At 41.3% G+C, this 11,890-nt stretch overlaps 1 pseudogene; it reads right to left on the bottom strand.

Moving 5' to 3' along the window:
* Positions 1-1,698: 1,698 nt before the first annotated feature.
* LOC139434556 (uncharacterized) lies at positions 1,699-10,188 on the bottom strand (annotated as a pseudogene).
* Positions 10,189-11,890: the final 1,702 nt, after the last annotated feature.

Raw genomic sequence — 11,890 nt, 5'->3', positions numbered from 1 at the left:
TTTAATTGTCTTTTTCTCAAAATGAGGACTCTGTGACATTCATTATATGTCACATATTTCGCTTAATATTTGGAGTACAACAACAATCCTGATATCATTAGAAAGCTAGGAATATCCTCTTTCCAACAGTGTATTCGGGTCAATGCGACTGATTTCGATGGAGCAGGTCACATTTACGGTTAGCATTCGACTGAGGCTAAAGTTTATTTTGAAAAGCTATTCCAGAAGAAGTCTCCGAAATATCACGAGTAACCCCCTAATCCCACCAGGAGCGTCTGCGCTGCGACTGCGGTGTTTTTAGCGATCGCGGCCACTCTAGTCAATGGGTGCTATTCTATCAGACCCGCTGCGCCGCGCCGCGGCTCGAAGCGTCCCAGAAGCTCCTCGCCGCAAGGAATTTCTAAAATATAGGATGAATCCTATTTTTGACTCGGCGCAGCGCAGAGAGGAAGTGGAACGTTCATCCGGCCCAGGCCCATCCCCCAAATAAACTCATGTTGCAGACCCCCTTTCACAACACGACACTCAAAATGGACGAAGAGCGTTTCATCATCGAAGTGGAAAAACACACTATTTTGTATGACATAACCCATCAATACTACAAAGACAACGTCAGAAAGGACAAGGTCTGGTGTTTAGTCGGTGGAGTTATTGGAGTGGAAGGTAAATATTAATGTTTTAAAGTTAATGAATACTTGTATGTACACTGTACAGTACAGAGCCATTCAGTAGTTTAACATGTTGTGAAAGTCATTAAAAAAAATTGTAAACTTGCATTTCACAAGAAAGTAAGATCTTATTTCCTATATCCAAATATAAACATATATATATATACTGTATATATACTGTATATATATTATATGATTTTGTATTTATATTGTGTTTAAAACAAAGTTGTTATTTAATAAAGAGTTATTGGATTTAACAGAATCAATCATGTATACATATGAGACACAGGATTGAAGCCAATACACATGGGGCAGACAGAAGGGGAAGCGTCATGTTAATTACAACCCCCAACATCCATATGATAATTGCCTTACAATGGTCAGAGCGACACCCTTCTGTCTGAGAAAATGTTGTAGACATGCATAAATTCCCATCATATATATTGTTATATACTGTTTTTTAACTATACTTTAGCTTATGAATTTTGCCCAGGGATCAATAGTTTTGTTTAACCCATTATAATGATAATATATTTTAATATTCTATTTATTTTGTATTCATTTTAAAGTATAGCTATCAGAAAAATGTAAAATGAAGAAATAATATTTCCCTCTGAGGTGTATTGTAGTAAAACAGGAAATTGTATTTCACAAGTGCCATTGTACAATAGTACAGTAATTCATCAAATATAGGTCTACTACATTTTGATCATTTTACATCATTGAAAAAACAACTACCTTGAAAAAAGTATAACCTTGTATTTATAGTCAGATAAATTGTGAGGACAGACAAGAATAATTTGGCAGTCATTTGTCAGACAAAACTATTTATTATGAAATGTATTATCAAAAAAATACATAATAACATAGGATATTAAAAATAAATTACAGTTTTTTTACAAATGCAACAATAACCTGTCTTTGGGAGTACAACAACTAATACTTTTTTTTTGCTTTTCAAATTCTCTGGAATGAAAAAACACATATTTCAATCATTTTGTCAGTGTAGTAACTTTGTGTGTTCCAGTAATCACACCATCCTGTCCTGCCAAGACACACTGCCCTCAGGAGAGTTGAAGAATGTGCAGAAAGCCTCCCTCACATTACAGGCCTCTCTTGATGCCCCGTTTCCTCCCATGTTTCTCACTGGTGCCATGTGTCTTCCCTGCTGCTCTTCCTCATCCAGCAACCTCTGGTTTTCACTAGGGGCCAGCAGGAAGTTGTGTAGGATGCATGCAGCCACCACAAGCTTGTCCACGTTTTTCGGGTGCAGGTTGATGCGACGATGGAAGATTCTCCACCTGGAAGCCAGAATGCCGAAGGCATTTTCCACCACCATCCTTGCTCTGGAAAGTCTGTAGTTTAAAATCCTCTTTTGTTGAGTGAGGTTCTTTCCAGGGTATGGTCTCATCAGGTATGGCTTGAGTGGGAAAGCTGCGTCACCCACCATGACGAATGGCATCTCACCCAGGTGAGCAGCACCAGGTAGAGAGGTACTGGTTGGAACATGAAGTGTTCTGGCCTCCAGTCCTTTCCCCAAATCCGATCCGGCATACACCCCACCATCACTTGTTCTTCCGAAGTCCCCCACTTGAATCACTCGGAATCTCAGCATCAACAAGTGCCAAAAGCACTATGGAAAAAGTCTTCTTATAATTGAAGTGCTGACTCCCAGACAGTTGTGGTGCTTGGATGACGATGTGCTTTCCGTCTATTGCTCCCAAGCAATTTGGGAAATTCAATTTTTCCCAGAATCCTTGTGCAACCTCCTTCCATGTGTCTTCTGTTGGCCTGGGTAGGAACCTCTCCATCATCATTTTTTCAATGGCTGCACATAGGGGTGGGCGATATTGAAAAATATGTTATCACGATATTTTCAAGCAGTATCACGATAGACGATATATATCACGATATTTTTTCATGTCGGTTATTATGGTTATTTTTCAAGTTACTTAACAGTACAAGCACCTACAAGGTAACAGAAACTAAAACAAAAAGGAGTAACAGACCAAAATAGCATTTCAAGCTGGTTTTATTTCAGAAATGAATCCCTGAATGAACAAGTGAGCAGTGAACATCAATAAACATGAAAAGGAGGGTAAAACATAACTAAGTAAACATAAAACATCAATGAGGAAAAGGCAGTGCCAAACAATTAAAATGTAAACTTTAGAGTAGACTTGAAGTGTAATAAAAGACGTTAGCATAACTGAAGGGAAAAAACATAAAACGCCACCGCGTCAGTTATGTCTTTCCACCGTTTGCTAGTCATTTCATACGGAGCCCCTTTATGAAATGCCTGCCCTATGGTAGTTTGTTTTGGTGCAGTCGCTGCGGTAGATTGTGCATTCACACGCGAGGGACCTTGCACTCTTACAGTCTCTGCATGCTCTTTCTGGTGCTTGCGTTTGAGGTGGTCTCGTAAGCCCGACGTGTTGCCATCTGTCGCTTTGAAATTTCCTTTTTTGCACATTTTGCAAATTACATTTGTTTGCTCCGTGTCTGTTGTGTTATATCCAAAATATTTCCATACCACAGATGTAGAGTTCTTTTTGGGGACTAAATCTAATTCTTCTACATCAGAATCTGACTCTCCGTCCATTATTGCCGTGTGTGCAGACTGCCAACAGTGTATTTTCCCTCGCTGCAAAGAAAGGGGGCGGGGACTTTGGGAGCGTGTCAAACAACTCGGACTGAACGAAAGCAGAGGTGCGCTGACATTGTGAAATTGATCGGGCTTGATATATGGTGAAATTAAAATCAGTAGGTGAGGCTGGGGGAGCGGGAGGGGAAGAGGCTCTCCGTCCGCTGTCATAGCCCCCTGCGCCGCGCACGGAGAGCCTCTTCCCCTCCCGCAATTATTTTTTTTTTTTATCACGATAGGACGATATCTCTGAAAAAGCATATCGTGGAGACCTAATATCGTCACGACGATATATATCGTCATATCGCCCACCCCTAGCTGCACACACCAAATGGACAGCGTCTCTCACAGTAGTGCATCCTAGGCGATAGCTGAATGCTAGGCTGACCAGTGAGTCCCCGGAAGCCAAGTATCTGTGAAGGGAAAAACAAGCAAAGAATTAATAAGTGAAATAATTGTATTAATCGGAATCTATTCTTTTTTTCAGTCGACGTTTGCAAGGCGAAATGGAAGTCACTGAGGGATGCTTTTGTCAAAACCCGGAAGAAGTCCATCCCAAGTGGATCTGCAGGTGGCTCGCAGAAGGCCTGGAAGTATTCAGACATAATGTCCTTCATTTTGCCATATATACAGCAAAGGAGGTATGTATGCACATTTTTTTATTTATGTAACTTTGTAATTTGTCATGATGTATTGTGTGGAAATTGATGTGAGATATTGTACCAAAGAAAGTCTTGTTGCAATTTCCAGACACTAAAAGAGGTCTGTTGAGTTTCTCTGGTAATTATCAAATAGTAGCAGTTAAGTGAATACTGTTCAAGCAATACCTGTGTTTGTGTTTTATAGTGATTTCTCTGTTTTATCCTTTCATAAATGTGAGGACTAAAATGGCGGTAGACAAAGGGCTGTTAAAAGTAAACTAGGTTTTATTGCTGTGGGGGATGTGGAGGTATGCAAGACAGGGTGATTGGTGTGGGGAGAGTATATTCTGTTTTAGATCTCTGGCAGGCCAGGTTTTAAGGAAATCTACATATCTTTAATGGTATATGTGTGGGTTTATACATTCCTGTGTGTTAATAGTTGAAGGAACAAAAGGTACATTTTTCCTCTCAAATATAGAGAGGTTTTTTATAGATTTCTGAAACAATGTTCCCTTTTTCTTAAAAATAGATGAGCACAATAGTTTTTTCTTTGACTTTTTACCTGTTTATCAAAAGAGTGTTTTAGGCTATTTGTGAAGAAGGAAGATGCAGAATTAATGGTGATTTCTGTTTGGAGTGTAAAGATTATCCCTGATAATGTTTTCTGGGTTAAACCATCGATAGGCTTTGCAAATGGGGAGGGGCATTTCCCCTGATTTTTAATGAGGTGCATCCTGCAGGCCTTCCCAACACCTGTGGCTTTCATAGCTGCCAGGCGCTGATTCCCTGTGAGATAGTGTTTTGGTATCTCCCAAATGAAACGCCACCCCTTCTTAGTATTAGGGAAATGTTTATCTAGTTGTTGGCCCTCTCTTCATGCGCTGACAAGACGAAAGGATGTCCGCAGTGCGTGAATAAGGGCGGAGTACTCCAGACGTTGCTTATATGATTCTTTGAATTGTATAGTAATGTATTATATTATATCGTATTGCATTATTACTTTGTTTAATTAAAACGGATTATTGTTTAACTGGTATCCTGGCGTCTTCTAATTCCCTCCCTGTTATGATTTCAAGCAGGACTCGTCAAAAAAACACGCGGTGAGGAGTTGGGTTGTAAGAACCCCCACCCTCCAACAATTGCAAAGGGTATGAAAGAGTTTATTTTAAATTACATAAATATGTTCATATTGCATAAATTACTCCCAGGAAAAAATATTTTAATTGATTTCATGTTGTTGTTTCTTTTAATATAGTTCTACAAGCAGCTTGGGAAATCCTTCCCCATTAGAAGAGATAGAGAGAGCATCTACACCAGGAGCAGCATCTGGATATTCAGGCCCACGCACACCCACACCACCTACAGCCCCACAACCTCTGCAGAGAGGAGGCCCTCTAGGTCCCGTAGTCCCCAGGGATCCACACCAGCAGCAGCGGCCCAGCGTTCCACAAAGAGGAGGCCACAGAGCACAGACCTTGGGGAGCAACTAATTTCTCTACTGCAGGAACCTCCAGCCACACCACATATGCCAGACTCACCACTTGAAGAGTCATACTACTTTGCTCTGAGTCTGGTGCCTATGCTACAAAGGCTGGACATAGACAGGAAACATCGGGCAAAAATAGCTATTTTAAACACCTTCCATAGTCTTGAAAGAGAGAGTACACAACCACAGGAACATTGGCAGCCAATGTTCCATCCCCCCACGTCACAACACTCCACTCACACCTCCAGGCCAGTAGCCCTTCGGCCAACTGCACCCCAACCCCCACAAGCCCAATCAACAGGGCCATTGGCAAACATGCTGTTCTCCAACAGTGGCTCTGCATGGCAGGATGGGTCTCAATATGAAGACTTGTAATTCATATTGTTTTTACTGTAAATAGTTCCTTTTTTGTGTTGATTTGCTGTTATTTGATGTTGGTGTTTAAAATGTTGTTTTGGGTGATATGTTTCTAATTAAAACGTTTTCTTATACTTGTGGTCAGTGATTTATTGTCTGTGAAATGTGCATCTTACCTCATTGCAACAGCCAGTCTCTGCTTGGGTTCTATGGCAGCTCTGACATTTGTGGATTGTCTGGTCAGTTCAGGGCCCAGGAGGGACAGAAGTTCATCCATCTGCTCTGCACTCATCCGAAAATATTGATGATGTCGTTGGCTGTCCAGCCTCAGCTCAGCCACGAGGTGATGAAAATCACCTTGTTGTCTCCTTTGCTGGTTGAGGGGGTGCACCCAAAACCGGCTCCTTCTCCCCCCCCCACCCCCCCCGTAGTCTTTCAAGTAGGAGAATACATGCCAGCGTTCTCCTCCGGTTTACAGGCACTGTAAATTGTATATATATTAGTGCTGTCAAAATTATCGCGTTAACGGCGGTAATTAATTTTTTGAATTAATTGCGTGAAAATATTTAACGCATGTGCAGAATGGCCCGCCCCATACGTGCCACCAGTGGCAGCGCCAGGGTATGGCTGGGGTAGGCTACACCCATACCAAGAAATGGCTTAGCCCCACCATGAAAAATGATGTTAAAGTAAAGTCTGCCAACTCGCGCGGAGTAAATTGCACAGACAGCAGTTAGTAAGATTGATTTCAGTAGCCACGGTTTTGAAAACTTTTGTCACGTAGTGATCGTTTTCTCAATAGAACATCTTTGATAACGGCGTGGTGTTGTTGCAGGAAGTCCCGACGGAGAATACTTTTGCTGTAGTACAGGGCAGAGCCATACAATAGTAATAATATGGCTCTGGTACAGGGGTGCACATAACTGGTACGCAGGTTATGTGCGTAATCTGAAATGCGTACCGTCACTTGTGTCACAAAGCACATTTGCGTACCGACGTACTTGTGAAGCTTTTCCAGAAGGCGGTTAGATCACCGGACGACAGAGTCGGTCTCCGTCGGTCTGTACAACGGAACTGTGCCAAAACTACGCCAACCGGCTGCGGAGGGAGACTCCCCCCTTCACTGGAGAACTGCGGTAAAACAGCTGATCACAACGTTCACACTCTGTGGTCACGAAGTACTCCACTAGCCCCCCCCCCCCCCTCTGTCGACTTTCCTGAAGTACTCCCCCGTTGATAGAAATCAACACGTAATGAATTAAGACCCCACGGTTTGATGATTGATAGGTGTGTGGGTTGTCTTTCATTTTGACATGCAGAAAAATGTTATAATAAACATAGATACTGTATGGATATATCCGCCTTCTTTCATTTATCTTTCCATTCCCACAACAATATACATAAATAAATGGTATATTTTGGACATAGTTCGAATGGTGATTAATCATGATTAATTAATTTTTAAGCTGTGATTAATCTGATTAAAAATCATAATCGTTTGACAGCCCTAATATATATAGAATAATTATGATGATGAATGCATATTTTTTAACCACTAAAATACAGCAACACATCTTTGATTCATGTCGTTTATAACTGGAATATTACAATTATTATTAACTGTGTCTGTAGTCTACAACACAACAAAATAGGAAATAACAACAATAAACACGATTTAGACACAAACATAAACCATTTAACTACGTAGCCTACTTATTTGTAGAAGTACAAATGTCCAGTAAATATTCCAAAATCAACAACTGCGAGGCTGCACACACGACGCTCCGCTTCCGCAACGTTTTGAAACGCGCCTGGTGGGTTATGACGCAGGAGGAGGTCGCAGCGCAGCGCAGACGCTTCCAGTGGGATCAGGGGGTTAGCTTGACTTCTGTTTTTGAGTAAACAACGATTGCGGCCGTTAAAATGTATTAAATAAAAAGTCATGAAAGAGAGTATGAGGAGAAAAGGCGTGTTTAGTTATGTATTGAATGTACAATGTCTGAATCCTAATGCTCAATAACGGACATTGAAGACCAAGGTGGGAGGTCCCCCTACATCGCCAACCGGCACATGAGGAGGAGCCAACGGGGGATAACCAGCCGGCAAGCGTTGTGGGGTCTCTCTCTTTCGCTGCAGACACCGGAGACCACAGCTGTTTTCTCTTAGCCATCTTCTGCTTTTTACATTACCGCGCCATTTAATTAAAGTACCCATTTGAACCTTATGCCAGAGACTCCATTGGTCTCTTTAGTCTAAGCTTCTCTCCTGGACGCGAGATCAATGAACAAAGCTAACAATATGCAAATCTTGACTATATTTTCATTCGATATGAATGCCAGAGCTTGACCACAAAAATGTAAATAATAATAGAAGCAATATTTGTTTACTGAAGTAATTTATTTGATCACTTATATAGTTTAGTAAATAAGTTAAAAAGGATGCCATGATGTACAAGATACATTTTCCTCAGTAATCTTGGGTGTCTAACATAAATGGATATAGCACTGAGTTATGATCAGCCAGTCAAATGTGTTCAGAATTTAAACCACTATTTTTAGCGAAGCAGATATGTCACACAGACCCTGTCTGCCTCAAGATCCCCTGCAAATGCTATAGGCTCATTGGTCGTAACTGTGCCATTCTAGCTCATCTCAAAGTCTTGCTGAAATTCTGCAATTGGCTGCGGAATAACTACGTTACCTTCGTTATAATTTTTCAGCATTATGCTGCAATCTTTATGTAAATCCACGTTAGCAGTACAAGATGTACTTGAGGATTTCTGACATTAACAATTTGTATTTATTTTGACGTCTTCCATATCTTACACCGGTTTTAAACTCCTGAAATAAATAATTGGTCTGCCCCTGCGAGATGGAGTTCATGAGCACTCATGAAACATTCATGAACAACTCATTATATGTTTACTTGTCATGTTCATGAACCAACATTCTTAAAATGCTCATGAACCATTTTAATGAGCAGTTCATGAAATTTGTATGAACATTGTTCATTCATATAAAGTTCCTGTTTTGCTCATGACAGACTTTTATGAGCAATTTATGAACTTATCATGATCCAGCCAATCACAAAATTATAATTAAAACCCCAAAAAGTTTGCATGAGCATTTCATGAACTTTTGATGACTATTAGCATTTTCATGAATTTTGGATGATTGTGGCAAGTTCAGAATATTTTTGAATATTCATGAGCATTTTATGAACTTTTGATGATCAGTGTGATGATTTGAAAGACCTCTTGAATATTCATCTACTATTTGAACATTTCTTTATTTCTTAAAACTTTTAATCTTAAAACAAAACAATAGTGAATTTGAAACTGATTTTAATCATGTTAACTCATTCTGACTAGAACATTAAATAAATTAAGATACACTGTACATGCATTATGATACAACATGTACATACAATGTACATGGATACATGGAATAAATAAATACATATTCTAATCAGGTACATAAAGTACATTACAATTACACTGTTGCATACATGTGTACACATGAAATAATCTTTAAATTGAGAATTCACCCCACACACATAATTGGCTGGACAATGTTTATAGTCAGGTTGCACACTGTTGGCTACAACACAATTGTCCCACAGTTGAGGAAATGCTTCTTATTTGAAAACAGAGCGTCCATACAGGTTTGGAATCTGAGCGACAAATACATGTCTTGTATCAATATATAACAGTTTTTCTCTGATGCTATTTACAGACACAACATCTGTTGTGACCTCATGTTCCGCCTTCTTGATCAACACAAGATGGTTGCCTGCATACTGCAGCATTGAAGGGCGGTTTGTATCCCTTTCCATCAATGAAATGAATGCAAAAATGCATTTCGCCTCTGAATTCAGAATGAAATATTTCACTGAAGCCAACCTGCCATCATCAAGCACGACAACGAGACGCCTCATTCGAGGGTACTCCTCCGAATAAAGTTTCTGGTGTTCTAGCTTCACTCGGAGTGCTTTCCGCAAGACAGCGGACGTTGATGCTCCAGTCTTGACCAACAGTTCACTGCTAGCAGACATTGGTTTCAGTGCACCTGCAGTGCCACAGTTGGCCTGAACCATGTTCACCTTTGACCAGTTTGTCCTGTCTGTGATGGTACCACCTTCTCTGTTGAGGACACCCTGGGTTTCTTTGAAGCGGATGACTTGCTTGGTGACATCCTCTGTGCCATGGACTGCTTGCAGGATCATGGCGTTGGCATCCTCGAAGCAAAAACAGCTCCATGCCCACAATGGTCCCCACTGCCTCACACACGACACGAGATGCACACCAGCATTGTGGACATTGATTCCACATGAGCCGGCACCATAGCAGTCAGCAAAGTCTTTGTAGAAGATGTCCAGTAAAGAAGCTGCCATCTCCAAGCTTTCAGCTGTGATTTTATCCCCCAGAAGAATGTGAACAGCCTCAGACAGGTGAGCAAAGTGACGAAGGTATTTATCACCCAGTATGCCATCCAGGCACGGCAAAGCATAAAACAAAAAGCCACATTTGGAACTCTGTTGCTTTTAAATGATTGTAGTGCCAGTTCTACGTCTCGTGGTAGTCGCTCAATGAAATCTGGTGGCTGTATATGCTGCAGCCTCTTTGAGATTTCCTTCAGTTTCTTGCCAACAAAGTATGGCTGCCCACTTTCCGTCGGAGAGAACCATTTGTTCGTCACAGTTTTTGTCACCCCAAGAAGAATGCCGTGCATGTATTCTGGCACAACGCCATGCACAAGGTCGAACTGTTGCAATTCTGACAAGCCTGAGACACCTTTGAAACCCGGCACTCGTTTCTTTGGTGTTGCAGTGTGCATGGCTGCTAGGACGTCTACATGCAGTCTCGTAGCATATCGTTGGTTTGCTTCTCTTTAGGGGTAAGACCGGGCATGGCCTTTGCCCTGCCTAACCACAAGTCCCGGTTCCTTACATGTGATGCATGCGTCCGCTCCATTGAACAATGTCATGTTCATGATGCCTGCTTTGGCTGGCAGATCTACTGTTGCACACAGGACAGCCAACTTTGCAGTCACTGTCTGTCAAATGGTGGTTTCCCTCTTCCCTGCCATATGCCTGCAAGCACAATATTTTGTCTTGAAAACCACCTCTGTGGTTCCAGTTCATTGATAGTCAAGAAGATTGGCCACAGTTCAACTCTTGATGACTGGTACAGGTTCAGCCCATCTGTGTTCGCTATCACTGATGTTGCAATTTCCTGGACCAGACAGAAATCCACCATCTTCGCAGAGTTGTCGATAGCAGGAGCCGTCCGTTACATCACGCACAGTGGTGTCATTTCTCTCTGATGCAGCCACTTTGGATGTCTGCACTGCTTCCCAGACTCCTGCAAAATAGGCAAGTACACCATTTTTAATTTTGTTTAAAATGAATAGTATTAAATGTATAGCATCATGAATGTTAGTAAGTGAGTGAATGTTTACTATACCACTGCTGTGATGTCAAAACATGTTTGGAACATTATTTGTATTTGTATTAATTATTTGGATTTTTTTTAAACTTCAAAAATAATGTTTGTCCAATTTAACACGTTAATAATACATTATTGTTGTTTGCATAAGTTTGCAAGCTACCTTCAGCTTCGAGTATGTTGGTCAGCTGCTTGGCGACATCTGCCACCACAAAAAACTTCCTTGGTCGTCGTCCCTTTTGCGTCTGCTTGGGCAGTGCCCCCAAGTACCGAAGCCCAGGACAGTTGTGGGTTGCACAGCGATACTGTTCCAGATCATCGGGGAAGACAGTGTTGCACAGCTCACAATAATGAACTTCCGTCATGCTGCTTTTTCCCAGCTATGTTCCACACATTTTCAAACTTGATGTCCTTCAACACGGCTGATTCAGGGCTTATTTTTTTCATTAGTCCCAGCATGTCCTTGGAGGCTGCCGCTGACAATTTATGCTTCAAAAAGCATGACAACATTGACAGTTTATGGATCCCCATATCAGAAGAATCTGCATCATGAGATGTCCCAGCAGAATAATTTAACCCTGATGAATCTGAATCCGAATCTGAATCCGAATCTGAGCTTGTGTTCATACTCGTTGAGTCTGTAAGGTT

Source organism: Pseudochaenichthys georgianus, chromosome 10 (assembly GCF_902827115.2).
Source record: "Pseudochaenichthys georgianus chromosome 10, fPseGeo1.2, whole genome shotgun sequence".
Lineage (NCBI taxonomy): Eukaryota > Metazoa > Chordata > Actinopteri > Perciformes > Channichthyidae > Pseudochaenichthys > Pseudochaenichthys georgianus.
This window is presented reverse-complemented; position numbering and strand designations above follow the sequence as displayed.